This window comes from Microcaecilia unicolor, chromosome 7 (assembly GCF_901765095.1).
Source record: "Microcaecilia unicolor chromosome 7, aMicUni1.1, whole genome shotgun sequence".
In the NCBI taxonomy this organism is placed as follows: Eukaryota; Metazoa; Chordata; class Amphibia; order Gymnophiona; family Siphonopidae; genus Microcaecilia; species Microcaecilia unicolor.
In genome coordinates this window covers 219,943,611-219,960,574 of record NC_044037.1, presented here as the reverse complement: position 1 = coordinate 219,960,574, position 16,964 = coordinate 219,943,611, and the positions used below count along the sequence as shown (strand labels likewise).

General features: G+C 43.3%; 1 protein-coding gene across 1 annotated transcript in view; it reads left to right on the top strand.

Moving 5' to 3' along the window:
* Positions 1-16,964, top strand: part of AGPS (alkylglycerone phosphate synthase) — a 531,881-nt gene that overhangs the window by 224,167 nt on the left and 290,750 nt on the right. The window lies entirely within an intron of this gene.

The following is a 16,964-nucleotide window of genomic DNA, read 5'->3' as shown; positions in this document are numbered from 1 at the left end:
CAGAGTCTGATCAAAACCAAGTGTGTGGTTTTATGTCACTGTCATATGGTGTGAGTATCTCAGGGGGCAAGGGGAGACACCTTAAGATTGCAATATGTAGGATCACTGCTTTAATCAAGTATTGACAATAAATGTGACTACAGCATCAAAATTTATAAAACCACTTTTCCATGGTTGTGTGACTGCCCTATTGGTGATGCAGTGTTTGATCATGACAGAGTGTAACTTGCATAGAATGGCAGGAATGGCTCTGGCCACCTTTTTGGGCAGACTAGATGGTCTTTATGTGCTGTCAAATGCTATGTTACTATCATTTAGCATCCTCAAAAGTTCTAGCAGTCTGTCCAATGAAGAACATAACCTAGATTGCCGATTCAGTCTCACTCATTTTTGAATTCCCTTCACTCCTAATTTCTGTAAGTAAAATTTCAGTATTTCTGAAACGCTAGAGAAACATCATGGGGAAAAAAAAAAGAAAATGTTTTGATTCTGAAACAATCTTAGAATGTGCAGGATTGAGGACTTGAAGCTTTGCTTGAAATGGTCCACAGCCACTTGGTGGGGAGAAGGGGATGTGCCAGTAAGCAATGGCATCTGATCATACTTTGGCTCAAACCCCAGCTTCTCAGGGATCCAGGTCTGCATGAATTCCGTTCAGTCCTGACCTTCCACTTTTTCAGGAAGGCCAACTATTCAAATAATAATCCTGTGGCTCTGGTCCTCTGCTTTGTCTTTTCTTATCCAACACTTCCAGCTTTCTTACCAAGTTATGCAGCACCTGAGTCTTGTGAACTGAAAATTCTTTTGGCCTGACTTGGAGTTTATAAGACTCTTCAGAATGTTACAACGCAGTTGGGGTAACTTAACAAGATGGGCTTGTGTTTGCTGTGTTGAAACCTTTGTCTACAGTGGTTTTAGAACTGAGAGGTTGATGCAGAAAGCCACAAGGTAGAGCCATGCACAGATGGCTGAGCATACAGCTTCTGCTGTGAAATTACCAGGAAGTAAAATGCAGGAATGCAGTAAGCCAATGAGATGGAAATTTCAAGCAAGCAGACCTTGTGTGCTAATTGGGGGAAGTCTACTGAGATGTGCACAAAGGTGCTGTGGTGACACATCTTCATGGTGCAGATGTTCGAACAAACACGAAAGTGTGAGTAAAAGTAAAAAACAAAGGGGGGAAAGGATGTGATATACCGCCTTTCTGTGGTTAAAAACAAAATGGTTTACATATTATATACAGATACTTATTTTGTATCTGGGGTAGTGGAGGTTTAAGTGACTTGCCTAGTCACAAGGAGCTGTAGTGAGTACACATCTGTGCATGAACCAGAATGTTCTGTGCATAAATGTTAGCCTTGCAAAAAATTTCTAGCACATAAAATTTTTGTGAGGCTAAATTTATGTGCAGAACAACATTCCAGTTCATGTGCAGATGTGTGCTTGCGTTGTTGTTTTTGTTCCGACACATGCAGAGAGCTGTTTTCTCTCATTTGGTCTTTTAAAGTTGCAGGCATTTGTTCTGTTGCAGAAAAAAACAAAACTGGCGTTTAAATCTCCCAAAATTAGCATGAACTTCCCAACCACCCTCCCCCACCACCACCATATCAAGGTGCAGTAAAAGGTGGGCTTGTACAGCACCTTGATTACCAATGTGGTATCTCAGTATCACAGGTTGTTGACACCCTAGAAAAAGAACGCTGCCTTTGAGTCACCTTTCAAGCTGCATTATGCTATTGGCATGGAAGCATCAGGCTGTCAAGCCATGTCCCTATGCTTCCGGGCGGCCTCTTAAAGGGACTGATGTAAACCACTAACAAACGCTAGCAGGGTTACCCAGGTTCTTTTCGTTTTCATAGTAACATTGTATATGACAGCAGATAAAGACCCACATGGTCCATCTAGTCTACCCAATAAGGCGACCAAAACCGTACCTGCTATTCCTTGCTGGTTACATTCTGTCATGATCAAATACTAGCATAACAAATAGGGCAGTCACACATTCTTGGAAGAGTGGTTTTATAATTTTGGATAGGCACATTTATTGTCAGTACTTGAATAAACCAGCAATCCAACAATGTTGCAAATTAACGTTGTATTTGCTATCAATCCCTGGGTGAATGTGGCACATAAACACACTCTTGTTCTTGATCTGTCCTTGCTATCCTTGAGTCACAGACCGTAGAAGTCTGCCCAGCACTGGCTCTACATCCCAATCGCTGGACTTGCCATCAAAGCCCACTCCTGCTCATCCATAATCGGGACACAGACTGCAAAAGTCTACCCTGTTGTCCCATATTTGGGACATACACCGTAGAAGTCTGTTCAGTACTGGCCTTCCTTACTACCAGAATTGATGTCTAAGCACTGACATGTTTTTGTTGTGATTCCATCCTTTTTCTCTAGAAGGATTTTTCATGTTTATCCCATACATTTTTGAATTCCATTGCCGTTTTCATTTTTCCTACCTCTCTCAGGAGAACGTTCCAGACATTCACCACCCTTTCTGTGAAAAAGTACTTGCTGACATTACTCCTAAGTCTGCCCCCCTGTAATCATAACCCATGTCCTCTAGTTCTACCACTTCCTTGTCTCTGTAAAAGATTTGTATGTTTATTGATAACTTTCAAGTATTTAAACATTTGTATCATATCACCCCTATCCCTTTTCCTCCTGTAGGGTATACATATTTAGGTTGTCACGTCTCTTCTCATACAGCTTTTGGCACAAATCCCATACCATTTTTGTCATTTTTCTCTAGACTGCTTCATGACGTTTTTAAAATATCCTTAGCTAGATATGGCCTCCAAAACTGAACACAAATTCTCCATGTATGACATGTATGAATAAGCTACAGAGAAACCAATGCACATACATAAGAACTAGATACTATATACTGTTATTGTAATGCAGAAAATATTAGGAACAGGAACAGCCCGTTCTTCAATTTCAGGTCGGCTGCTAGACAGGTTACAGTTTGCAACAGTCTCTTTCTCGCTGAGTCTACGCACAGGCTATAGGATGCCAAGCGAGACAGATAGACTTGGAGGGACACAGTGTCAGAGATCTGCAGCTCATCTCTAACCGGTGTGAAGATGTTTGTGCTCTAAGTAACCAAATACTAGGACAGCTATACCTGGCTGGAGCCCCCAATCAGAACTTGTGTACGTATAAAAAGGAAAGAGAAAAACTTTCAGAGGTGTGGGCTAAAGGGTGAGAGAGTTCTTTCTGCAAGGCACTACTGATAAGAGTGGTCTGTTCTCACGGCATATTTGTTTGCCATCCTGAGAAAACTCTTTGCTATAACACTATTTATTTATTTGTTACATTTGTATTCCACATTTTCCCACCTATTTGCAGGCTCAATGTGGCTTGCATAGTACCGTAACGGCGTTCGCCAATTCCGGTATAAACAGTTACACAGTGATGTTGTGGTAGAATGAGGTTCATGTGGAACAAACACAGTAGGGAATCTTATAGAGGAAGAGTTACGTTATGTCCATTACGTGCTTTGGTTTCGTAGTGTTGCAGGGTTCAGGCACTTAAGTAGGGTCGGTAGGGTATGCCTTTTTGAACAGATAAGTTTTTAGTGATTTCTGGAAGTTTAGGTGGTTATACGTTTTCACAGCTTTTGGTAATGCGTTCCATGGTTGTGTTCTTATGTAGGAAAAGCTGGATGCATAAGTTGATTTGTATTTGAGTCCTTTGCAGCTTGGGTAGTGAAGGTTTAGATATGCTCATGTTGATTCGGTTGTATTTCTGATTGGTAGGTCGATGAGGTCTGTCATGTATCCCGGGTCCTCACCATAGATAATTTTATGAACCAGGGTGCAGATTTTGAAAGCAATACGTTCTTTGGTTGGGAGCGAGTGCAATTTTTCTCGGAGGGGTTTGGCGCTATGTAGAAGGAGTAAAATAAAAAAAAAAATAAAAAAGTCATGCTGTTAGTGTAAAAAGTAATGCGAACTGTCAGTATTATACAAGCCTTACAAGCCCTGTGAGCCTGGTGGGCCCTATGAATCTAATTTCCTCTAAAGCCTAGTGAGCCCAACTTCAAGCAGGTCAGTTTCATCCTGCATCATGGGCTGGCAATGAGTTGGCTCCAGAGTGCCCCCCAACCCTCCTGTGAAGCATACCTTTAATATTCCCCTGGTATCCAGTGGGTGACTGGAGATTGCTCCTGCCCACCCACTAGACACCAGGGGAATATTATAGGTATGCCTAGGGAGGGGGCTTCAGGAAGGTGGGAAGACCTTGAATGGATGGAGTTTCGGGGGGGGGGGGATTCAGTTCTGGGGGGAGGTCTTGGTTGTGGGGGCACAGTTTTGGAGGGCTACAGGAGGGTCTTTCTATTGGGAAGGGGTGCTTTGGAACCAACTCATTGCTGACCCCTTTAGGAAATGGCCCAGAAGCATCATGCCACAACTTGGTGACCCATTGGCAATTCTGTGGTTTTTGGTTTGTACCCAGTGCACATGGAAGCCGCTATATAATGCTGTATTTACTGAGCTGCTGCTCATTAGGTTTACCCATTCTTCCCTGATTTGCTGCTGGACTCTCACCCCTTTATTCTGTTTTGCTGAGGTCACCTTGGTGCACTAAAGTTACCTCTGTGTGCCGTAAGGGAGCACACACAAGGAGCAGGTCATGCTCCATGGGGCGAGTCCTGGGTGACTTACTGACACCTTGAACTGCCATCTTGCTTACCTGAATAACTTCATTTCCTTTCTTCCTACTTAACTGCTGGTTAAGCCGCCTCAAAACCGCCACTGTTCCACTATCCTTTTGCAGCCAACCCCCCTTCTACTTAATATGGCTTTGTAGAAGTAAGGAAACTCTCCCCTGTGTCTTCCTCTTGACTTCATAGCTTTCCTTACTTGTGAGTCTTTGGAAGGTGGGGTATGGTGTGGGGATCATTGCATCCTCTTCTTTTCCCCTGACTGAATTGAACCCTGACCTATTCTCATACCCTGGGTTTCTTCTACTTTGTTTCAACTTCACTCTTTCCCTTCACCTTCTCCTACTGTATTTTCCCCCCAATCTTTGATGTTCTTCTTGTTGACTCCCTGACCCAAATGTTCTCAGATGCAGTACTTCGTTTCCCTAATCTTTTGGATGATTTTAATTCTCATCCTAATAATGCCATCAGACCTGACATTTACCTTTTATGCCCTTTTTCTGACCTTGACCTCTGTCAGCATATTCACTTCCCCACACATGTATGGGCCATATTTTTGACTTTGTTCTTTCTCGTGTTCTAGATTCTCTTTTTCTTGCTTCTCCTCTCTGTCCCTTTCTTGATCAGATCACTTTTCTTCTTTCCTTCATTCTTTGTCTCCTTGTTTTCTCCTCTACCCACTCCCCAGATTTGCTTCACTCATGTTGCTCATCGTATTGATCTCTCCTACCTTCCCTCACTTTGCTCCTTCTTCTAGACTGACTTTATTTTCCTGCCAGTGACTCAACAAGCATATCTCTGAAATTCCGTCCTCTGTGCTGCTACTGCCCAATGTTCACTTCCTCAAGCATCTACCCACTGTAGATGCCAAAATGACCCTGGTATCAGGGCGAACTCTGTCTTCTTAAGAGACGGATTCAGCATGCTGAAAGGATTTGGTGCAAACTGGGTCCTCTAGAGATCTGCATCATTGCAGAGATCTCCATCACATTTATTGGTCCCATCTTAGGAGGGTGTGCTGTTCTTACTACACAAACCTAATTAACATCTCCTCTAATCACCCCAGAAAACTATTTTCCACTCTACTCGATTAACCTCACTCAAACTAACAATGACCTTTCTGGAAGACCCTGAGGTTCCAGCCTTGTAACACATTTTTCTTTAAAGTTTTATTACTTGCTCACCATGCCAGCCTGCCTCTGCTCTGCTCTGCTGGGTTCTTCTGCTTCCTCCATCCCTTATAGTCACCTTTCTTCTAATCTTATGCTGTTCACATTATCGCTTGGTATACATAATACATGGTCAGAGTTCAACCTATCTCCCTAACCACTGTTTCCAAAATTCTCAGCTTGTAAACTTACTATCTGCCCACTTGACTCACTTCCTTCAGCATGGTAAAAAGTGAGTTCTCATTAGCTATTGCCACTTCTGTGTATGGGTAACAAGTCTTCACTAAGACCTGGACTTCTTGGTTTGGAAACAGGCCATGATTTGTCCAGTTCTATAGACTCCAAACCTGGATCCCTCTTTGCCCTCCAATTATTGACTAACCATTTGAATATGAAGTGCAGATTTGAAATCAGACTGTTCTTTTTCAGCTTTCACAACATGTTAAATCTTCTCACATCCTACCTCACCAATCAAGTTTCAGGCTCAGTCACAGCACTGAAACTGTATTAACATCACTTGTTAATGACTTCCATTCTGAATTTGGGGCAGGCTGCATTGTTGGAATCCCTGGATATGAGTGCTGCTTTCATTAGTCAGACTTGCTGAAATTGGTATTTCAGGGAGAATTCTTCATCATTGGTTCACTTTGTTTCTCTCATACTGTACCTTCTTTGTCTCCCTTCCTTCTTGCTATCGCACTTCCTACACTGAGGTGTGGGTCCAGTAGTGGCCCCCTTCTCTTGAATATTTTCTTCAGCCCCCTTGCTGCTCTTAATCAGGACCACCTAATCTCTGCCTGTGTCTGTTCTGACAATTTTTTTTCTAGCTTATCAAGATCCTGACAATCCAGATCTTCATCAGCTCCAAACTTGCCTCGACTCTATTTCAGATTGGCTTCATTCCAATCACCTTATCCTCAAAACTGGTAAAACTGTTATCTCTTGGATCACTGGACAACCCCTTTCGATTTTCTATTGCCCCCTACCATCTGTGGTCTGCTGATCACTCTCATTGATTCCTTTTGTTACACTTACAGTTCATTTAAAGTATCAACTTTCCTTTCATATTCAGGTTTCAGCTGTCACCAAATCATATCCTACTATATAAATGAAGAGTGACCGACGTACCGCGCATGCATGTGCAGCACGTCACACAACGCTTCAGACATTATTAGAGGCTGTAACAGCGTCAACAAGCAATATACACACTGCTACACACACGATTACGACGAACACGCGTCCTCCTCCCGGTACTCGCACCACTAAGGGCAAATCAGAATTCAGTCCCACACTGACATCCGACCCGCACCCACCTCCTCTGCCCGCTCCTTACAAACAGTCACATATGCTGAACACACCCCCTGCTCCAGCCCATGTGCGGCACGTCACAAATTGCCGCCCCGCCCCTTCCCCGCCGAGGTCGCTATAACTCCCCCTCTGAGGTCGCTGCTGGCCCCCCTCCACCCAGGCCCTCTCCGTGAACACACTGTTGAACATACCCACCTACCCATGCCGCATCCCTTAAGCGCCCAGATCAAGAGGGCTCCGGATCCCCCTGCGCCGCTTACCTACGCCTAACAGACCTTAGCCAGCACCTGTAACATGGCCGTTTTACAGCACTGCACGTACCCAACCAGCAGCAGCTTACAGCGGCCCACAGCCGCAAATCACTATCCCGCCCGCACTGACAGATCTCTGGCAACCAACTCCTCCGCCCGCCCCTTACAAACGAACACAGGTGTCCCGACGTAGACAGCAGGCGCGCCAGTATGAGTGCGGCTTCAGAAGGAAGCCTGCATGCTGAGAGCTCACTACATGTGCGGTTGGGAAGGTGAGGGGAAGAACCGAAAGGAAGGAGGAGGTAGTAGCTACTATAAGGCAAGCATGTGGCACTGTCGAGGATGTAAACAACTATTCCCGCTGGAGCACGAGCATGAACAAAATTTCTGTTCTCAGAATTGGGGATAATTTTGCCTTTGTCAGCCACCTATTTCCCAAAACTGGAGGGGGGGCAGGGGAGAGAGGAGACTCGTTGGGTGGCTGGAGAGGGGGTGCAGGGGAGAGAGGAGAATCGCTGGGTGGCTGGAGGGGGGCAGGGGAGAGAGTAGAAGCACTGGGTGGCTATGGGGGGGGGGCAGGGGACAGAGGAGAATCGCTGGGTGGCTGGAGGGGGGGCAGAGGAGAATCACTGGGTGGATGGAGAGGGGAACAACCACAGAAGGTGATCTCTCCACAGGAGAAATGAAGAACACCAGGTACACACAGTGGATCCAAAAAGAGTCCTCTCTCATGTGTGATGTCTTCCCAAACAATGTCTTTATTAAAATCAATAAAAACCCGACACGAATCGTGTTTTGGCCACACCGGCCTGCATCAGGGGTCTATAAATGAACAAATATATTGACATAAATAACTGAACATAATACAATAAATTTAGAAACAAAAAATGAATATCATAAGTATAATGATACTCTAAGAACATACTTATCAGCTTTAGTTGAAACAGATGAAACAGCTGAATTGCAATCAAATTGTAAAAGGCCAGGATGTCTAAAAATGAGGAATACATAATAATAAAAAACAAAACCAATATAAATTTGAATCAATAAATTACAAAAAAATTACAAAAATAATCGTCCATCAAACCACAAGTTGAAGTATCGCACATAGATTTTAAACTGATGCACATATATTTAATACATATACAGAATGCACATGACGTATTTTCATAAAACCATAATCATAATATATAATCCACCTGGATGGAGAGGGGGGCAGGGGAGAGGAGAATCTCTGGGCGCCTGGATGGGGGAGGGGCAGAGGAGAATCGCTGGGTGGCTGGAGGGGGGGGGGGCAGGGGAGAGTGGAGAATCGCTGGGTGGCTACAGGGGGGCACACACTCTCTGTCTCTCAAATCACTCTCACACTCTCTTTCACACAGACGCACACACATACACAAACTCTCTCTGTCAATCTCTGAACTCACTCTCTTGCACACAGACGCACACATACACTTTGTATGTCTCACACACATACACTCTCTCTCTCAACTCTCACACTCTCTCTGTCTTTCACACAGATGCACACACACACACACACACACTTTGTTTCTCTCTCTCACACTCTCACACACACACACACACACATATACACAATCTCTCTCTCTCAACTCACACTGTCTTGCACACAGACGCACAAACACACATTTTTTCTATGTCTATCTCTCACACACATATACACACTCACTCTCTCTCGCTGTCTCTCAACTCACTCTCACACTCTCTCTTTCACAGAGATGCACACACACACTTTCTCTGTCTCTCTCTCACACTCACACACACACATATACACAATCTCTCTCTCTCTCTCTCTCTCTGAACTCTCTTGCACACAGATGCACACACACACTTTCTATGTCTCTCACTCACATATACACACTCTCGCTGTCTCTCTCTCTCAACTCACACTCACACTCTCTTTCACACAGATGCACACACACCCACACTTTCTCTATCTCTCACACACACATATACACAATCTCTCTGTCTCTCTCTGAACTCACTCAACTCTCTTGCACACAGACGCACACACACACACTTTCTATGTCTCTCACACACATATACACACTCTCGCTGTCTCTCTCAACTCACACTCTCTGTCACACAGATGCACACACACACACTTTCTCTGTCTCTCTCACACTCACACACACATATACACAATCTCTCTCTGTCTCTCTCTGAACTCACTCACTCTCTTGCACACAGACGCACACACACACTCTTTCTATGTCTCTCACACACATATACACACTCTCTCTTTCGCTGTCTCTCTCAACTCACACTCTCTCTCTTTCACACAGACACACACACACTTTCTCTGTGTCACACACACACACACACACGTTCTCTGTCTCTGTCTCACACTCTCACTCTCTCTCTCTCTTTACATTTCAAAAATAAAACATATTGCCCGTTTGGCTATTTCATTATATTACGCACAACAGAAATGTCGCCCGTTGTAATGGGCTTTACGGCTTGTAGTAACATAGTAGATGACGGTAGATAAAGACCTGTATGGTCCATCCAGTCTGCCCAACAAGATTAAACTCATTTTACATGGTATACGATACTTTATATGTCTACCCGAGTTTGATTTGTCCTTGCCATTCTCAGGGCACAGACCATAAAAGTCTGCCCAGCACTCTTCTTGTACTAAAAGTTCCGATGCTAATGTCAAAGCCCCTTAAAATTTACACTCAAGCCCATCCATATCTGTTCAGTCACAATCAGGGCGTAGACCACAGAAGTCTGCCCAACACTGGTTTTGCTTCCCAATTACAAGCGTCGCCACCCAGTCTCTGCTAAGATTCTGTGGATCCATTCCTTCTAAACAGGGATTCCTTTGTGTTTATCTCATGCACGTTTGAATTCCATTACCGTTTTCATCTCCACCACCTACCGCAGGAGGTCATTCCATGTATCCATCACCCTCTCTCTGAAAAAATACTGCCGACATTACTCCTGAGTCTGCCCCCCTTCAACCTCAGTTCGTGTCCTCTAGTTCTACCGTCTTCCCTTATGCTGCACTTTGCTTATCCAAACAAGTGGAGATACCTAGATGATCAAATTGCACAACTCTTATATACTCTGGTGGCTTCTTTCCTTGATTGTTGCAATCCCATTTTTGCTGGATTGCCCTCTTCTCAAAAGATTTCAATATGTCCAAAACATGTATTTCAGGCTCTTGACTCAAGACAAACATTTTGACCATGTCCTTCCACTTTTTCACCTCCATGTCTGGCTTCCAATTGCCTTTAGAGTTCAACCCAAAAGCCTTACCTTGACTCAAAGCTTTTTACACAGGGTCACCCCCTTATTTAACCTTTGTGATCTCATCTTACATGCCCTCTAGAGCTCCTTGCTCAGCTTCAGAGCATCCCCTTGCTGTTCCCTTGGACTTTTGTTCCTATTTTCAGTCCATCAGGCACAGTTTCTTTTGCTGTCTCATGCCCTTCCCTATGGCATGCCCTCTCTGAATTATCCTATTCCAAGTTCAAGGCTGCTCCAAGGATGCACGTCTTCTCTATGGCTGCCTTGGGTGCGGTGATTTCTGGCGGCGTTTGGTAATGGCAGGCAAGCCATCACTTCACCTTCCTTTACATACTCCTCTGCTGTGTTCCTGCTCTCAAGTTTCTGTTCTTTTTCTTGATTGTAGTTCCTTTTGTTTTCAATTTGCAGTCTGTAAACCACTCTAATTGTGCCCACTGAAGAGTGGTAAAACAAGAAATCAATAAAGAAAAAACATTTACTTGCATTTACATATTTTGTATCTTATTACTATATAATGTGGTGTGATGTTTTTATGCTGCATTAGGACATTGCACCTAATGTTAGAGCCCTTTAACACATGTTAAGGGGCAAATAATGCAGGTTAGTGCGCTTATGCAGTTTGATACCTCCTCTCCCCCCCCCCCCCCCCCCACCTCCAGTCCTCTCAACCAACCCTTCTGTGTTTTCTCGGACCTGGCAGTAAATTTTAAAAGCCACCGTTTGCTTCTGTGCATTCTAGAGAAATACTTAGTGGTTTTATTACCATTCATTTTAATATAGTGTGTGCCCATGTGTATAACACAAGTTATAACACAATAGCTTCTCCTATTGACCTTCAAGTGCACTCAATCTGCAGCCCCCCATTACCTCTCCACCCTCTTCTCCCCGTATGTTCCCACCCGTAACCTCCGCTCTCAGAACAAATCACTCCTATCTGTACCCTTCACCACCGCTAACTCCAGACTCCGCCCCTTCTGCCTCGCATCACCTTATGCCTGGAACAGACTTCCCGAGCCCATACGCCATGCGCCCTCCCTGCCCATTTTCAAGTCCTTACTCAAAGCCCATCTCTTCTCCCTTGCTTTTGGCGCCTAACCACCTTCCCCATTCATGATATCTACACTGACTACATAGTTTGTCACCTTTAGATTGTAAGCTCTCTTGAGTAGGGACTGTCCTTCCCCATGTTTAAACTTGTACAGCGCTGCGTAACCCTGGCAGTGCTATAGAAATGCTAAGTAGTAGTAGTTAACGTCTGTGTTGACTCCCCTTTCTACATTTTGCATGCACACCTTGCAATAATCACACACTTCTGGTCATGATAGTTTTAGTCATCAGCCCCATTTGGGGCTCATTTTCGAAAAAGAAAAACATCCAAAAAATGCCATAAAGCTGTATTTAGATGTTTTTCTTCTCAAAACATCCAAATTGGTATTTTTGAAACCTGTTTTGCAGATGTCTATCTATGCAATTCATGTACAATGTGTCCAAATCACAAGGGGGCATGTCAGGAGCATTTTGAAGGCGGGCTTAGGGTGTGCCTAATACTTGAATGTTTTACAGCTATAATGGAACTAAACGAAAATGTCCAGGGTGAAAATCTAAACGGTTTGGTCTAGACCTGTTTTTATAATGAATAAGGCACAAAAATGTGCTCTAAATGACCAGATGACCAATGGAGGAAATCAGGGATGACCCCCTCCCACCCCCCAAAAAAGTGAATAAAAATAGTACAGTGCAATCCGCTTAAGTGCAAGGGTTTGAGACCAAAGAAACGCATGCAGTTAACCGGAGCGTGCACTTAACCGTTGTGACCCAAAGAAGCTTGACATCTGATAAACATATGTACAGTACTATTTATTATTATACATACAGTATACAGTCTCCATTAACTGACGTTAGGTTTACTTGAAGTAATCAGTTATAGTCCTCTGTACACTATTGGGTCTGTGAGTTCCATAGACTACGTCTACCAGATGGTAAAAACTGTCATAGCACTGACATCCAGTGGCCTCCAGATATGCCTGCACGGTGTTGAGACTCTCCAGCGCTCTTGCAAAAGTGACAGGTGGAGGTTGTTGAATTTCGTCAGCATGTGCCTCGCTGCTCATTTCATCCTCTGTTTCATCATCAGCTGTTGTTGCCTGCGTGTAGGCGCATGTCTCGACATCAATGCTGTCGTCAGCTGTTTGTAGATCGTAATCAACAGCTATGTAGCGATGAAACTCCTCTTCAGTAACACCAGCTGGGATGTCAATAGCCTGTTTATCTGACGCGTTTGCAACAGCTGCATCTGTTTCGTCCCTCTCCACATCCTTAACAAAGCTTGCCCGCTTGTAGCAGTTCACAATGGTTGCCTGTGTAACATGATTCCAGGCTTCTTTCTGCATATGTAGGGAATTCAACAGTGATAGATTACGAGCCAGTTCAACAGCATGTTTATCCTTGCCAGTCTGGTCATCCATAACGCGTATCAGATGACGTAGCACAAGAGCTCGATAATATTGTTTGAAATTGGCTATTATGCCCTGATCCATAGGTTGGATCAGAGAGGTAGTGTTTGGTGGCAGGAAGGCCACCTTGACATTAGACAGCCTGACATCATCCCTGTGTGCAGCACAATTATCACAAAGCAACAAAATCTGACGCTTTTGTGCCCGCATTCTAGTGTCTAACTTCTTTAGCCACTGCTTCCAGATTTCCCCAGTCATCCATGAATTTGCGTTAGCCTCGTATGACACAGGAAGTCGCTTAACTTTCTTGAAGCAACGGGGCTGTTTGCTCTTTCCAATGACGAGGGGTTCCAACTTCTCACGCCCATCCATATTGCAGCAAAGGAAGGTCGTCAGTCGGTCCTTCGACGTTTTACCTCCAGTAGTTTCGGCATGTTTGAATGCAAGTGTTCCATCAGGAATTGCTCGCCAGTAGAGACCGTTTTCATCAGCATTGAAAATGTCATGAGGTGCAAACTCATTCAAGATGGTAGGAAGAACTGAAACAACCCAATTTTCAGCACCAAAGTCATCAGCGTCTTGTTTCTCACCATTCTGTTTCTTGAATTTTATGCTTTTCCTCTCCTTCCATCTTTCCAACCATCCAGCAGTGGCTTTGAATTCAGTTAGTCCAAGACTTTCAGCTAGCTGCTTAGCTTTCTCCATAAGCAGTGGACCACTGACAGGAAACTTTCTGCGCCTGACTCGAGAAAACCACCGAAGAAGAGCATCTTCTACCTCCTCAGCTTTTCCCGCCTGTTTTAGTTTCCGTTGTGGATTTATATTGTTTTGCCAGTCTTCCAGAAGCTGGTCTTTCTGCTTCAAGACATGTGAAACTTGACTGGGATTGACACCATATTCTTTAGCAATAGATACTTGACTTTGTTTTCTAATTTTTTAAGAACTTCTATTCGTTCAGCCATTGTTAAAGCCTTACAGTTGCGCGACGACGACTACGACCCCAGTGTACACTCTAACAACATTCTTTCGCTTATTCTGCCTGTGACAGTTAAAGGGGCGGTAAATTTGAAATCTCGTTGGTTGTCACGCGCCAGTCGGCTTCCGTATTCCATGCGCGCGCTTATGCGGAGTCTTTCCTGCAGAGGAGTGGTCTTGAACCATGCATATAAGCGAATCTTGCACTTATCAGTGGTGCGCTAAACCAAAGTTTGTCCCCATAGGAATTGATGGTGCCAAAAATGGGACCGAAGTACGGCATGCAGTTAAACAGAGCATGCGCTTATCCAATGTGCACTTAAATGGAGTGCACTGTACTTACCAGCCTCAGATGTCAGGTCCATTAGAGCAGCATGAAGTAGTGTATTGGTGGGTGCAGTGCAGTGTAGACAGGTGGACCCAGGCCCATACCTCCCCCTACCTGTTACACTTGTGGTGGAAACTGTGAGCTCTCCAAAACTCACCAGAAACCCATTGTACACACATATAGGTGCCCCCTTCACCCATAAGGGCTATTGTAGAGGTGTACAGTAGGGGGTAGTGTGTTTTGGAAGCCTCAGCAGACAAGATAAGGGAGCAACGGTGAGATGTGTACCTGGGAGCATTTATATGAAGCCCACTGAAGTGCCCCCTAGGGTGCCCCATTGCTCTCCTGGGAAGTCTGGGGGACCAGTCTGCTAAAAATGCTGGCCCCATGCTACATCCCAGTGGCTTGATTTTCTACGTTTTTCATTTGTATGGGTTTTTTTTGTTTTTGTTTTAAATGGCCTGAAAAGATAATGCACAGAGCTGAAAACCTTGTTAGAAATGGTATTTTCAGAAAAAAAATATTTGTCTTGTGGTTTTGAAAATGGACATATTTCCTATTTGGATTTTGGACGTTTAGCGCAAAACATCCAATGTCCGACTTAGATGTCGTATTGAAAATGTCCCTCTGTGTGTTTAGAATTCAGGATGGATTGTGCAAGGAAGGACCCTGATATGATCAGTTTGCCATAACTTTAAAGTATGTTACATTCCCTTTTTTTAATGGAACAGAGGTTAAAATTAGAGAGGAATGAAAATGAAAGAGGGGGGGGGGTACACAATGAAAAGATTGGGTGGGGTGGGATAATATAGATTACTGTTTCAGGACGCTCTGGTTTTTTTTTTTTTTTGTCTTATTGACCTACTGTAATATAGTATTTTCAAGCTTGCAGCTGCTAAAGAGCCTTGTGAAACTTTACAGCAGAGGTTTTCAACTCAGTCCTCAGGACACCAGCCAGCCAGTCAGTCAGGGTTTTTAGGATATCCACTTAATCAGTAGGGATATTCTGAAAACCCTAACTGGATTGAAAACCTCTTCCTTACAGGGTGATTACGTTTATGGAATATTTTTTGTTTACTTACATGTTTTTAATGTAGGACAAGAATATATTTTGCATTCAGTTGACAATTTGAGTTAAATGTACAGAGGTTCTTGGTGGTAAAAAAACAAAAAACATTAATGGCACTTAGGACATAAAACTGTCTATATAGATGAAATTTGTCTCAGTTGACAAGAACAGCTGCCCAGCAAGCATTTACTGGCACTTGGTATTATAGCCTTAAATAAAAAATGCAAATGAAAATTAAACCCATAATAAATACAAATGGGTATGTGTTTGAGTCTTATTTCTGCTTTGCTTTAGCAGAGGTTAGGGAATGGCACTCTGCGAATGTAGGTAATTGCTACTATTAACCCTTAACAAGCATTGCAAGGGGAACAGAGCTAAGCACAGAATGTGAGCCTTTGTGTTAGATGGGTATTGACTACTGTGGTTTTATTTTGTATTTTTAATGCTGCTTAATGCAGTCTGTTCATTGGGAAATAATTTTTGCATTCTAGAAGATTTCACATAATAGATTTCTGTTTATGCGTTTACATTTCTATTGTTTTGAATGATCTGCCGCAGCAAGAATTATGAATAGGAAATTGCACATGCAGACGAAGATTTAGTATTTGCAGTATAGTGGCTTCAAGAAACAGAGGCTCGGGCTAATTCACATATAGAATTTCTGCAGAAAAAAATAAAAATGGTGTTCAAGGTTTTCTGCTGTATAATACCACCAAAAATTGTACTGTAGTATATTTTTGAGTTAAATTTTCTGCTGTATAATAACTACCTAAAAAAGTACTGTATTGTATTTTTGAGTTAAATTAGTCTATTTTACTACGAGTGGAAGAGTAGTCTATTGGTTAGGGTAGTGTGATGAAAGCCAGGAGTGAAATCCAACTTCTTTCGCCAATGCTTCTTATGACCTTGGGCACATCATTTCACCCTTCATTACTTCAGGTACAAACTTAGTTTAGAAACCCTGTGGGGACAGGAGACTGTTCTGCTGCACCTGAATGTAATTCACCGTGAGCTGCCAGCGAAAATATATAACATATGTATGTATCCACAAAGTATTTACAAGAGTTTTAGGTTTCACCCCATTTGCCGTCTCCTAAGGTAAAACACTAGCTCTTGATTTTGATTTATTCCCATGTTGCCGACAGGTTGGTATAACAAACCCAGGCATGTTCCCAGAAGTGTGCATTAGGATCCTTATTTGAAAAGAAGAGCACCTTGGTCATATTTAAGCTTTAAATTGAAATACAAATGGAAAATTTAATTTAAGGGGCATGTTAATTTAGGTTATTGCATGCTAATGGAGTTAGCACATGCTGTCTTCTGCCATGGCCCCTTATATTCCTATGGGTGTGGTGGCAGTGCATGCTAAGTAATCATGCCCCTAAGTGTGTATGTGTATGCATATCTGTGAGGACCTTCAGTTAATTTTGATCTGCCATTAGTTATATGTTATATTCCTA